This window comes from Tupaia chinensis, unplaced genomic scaffold, assembly GCF_000334495.1.
Source record: "Tupaia chinensis unplaced genomic scaffold, TupChi_1.0 Scaffold000067_1, whole genome shotgun sequence".
Classification (NCBI taxonomy): Eukaryota; Metazoa; Chordata; class Mammalia; order Scandentia; family Tupaiidae; genus Tupaia; species Tupaia belangeri.
The window spans coordinates 573805-574128 of record NW_006159526.1 but is presented as its reverse complement, the minus strand read 5'-3'; positions in this window follow the sequence as shown (position 1 = coordinate 574128).

Here is a 324-nt window from a genome sequence, read left to right as displayed (position 1 = left end):
AGCCCCGCCCAGGAGGGGCCCCCTCCCCACCAACTCCCCATGACCCCTACCATCACCCCCTCCAGAGAGTTTACTACAAAAATAAAAGAACAGAGTGAGATGTGGGGTGCCCAGCACTGTGGCTGACCGTGAGGGCTCGGGGTGGGAGCCGGGAGGAAGGGTGGGAGGACTCCTCTATCTAGTGCTCGGGGAGGAACTGTTGAAGGAGTGGATGAACGAAGGGCTGAGGGAGGCAGCGGCCCAGCTGTCTGCACCGTGATGCAGCAGGGCAAGGCCCGGGAAGGCGACGCCTGCCAGCCAGCCAGCCGCCAACGGTTCCCGACT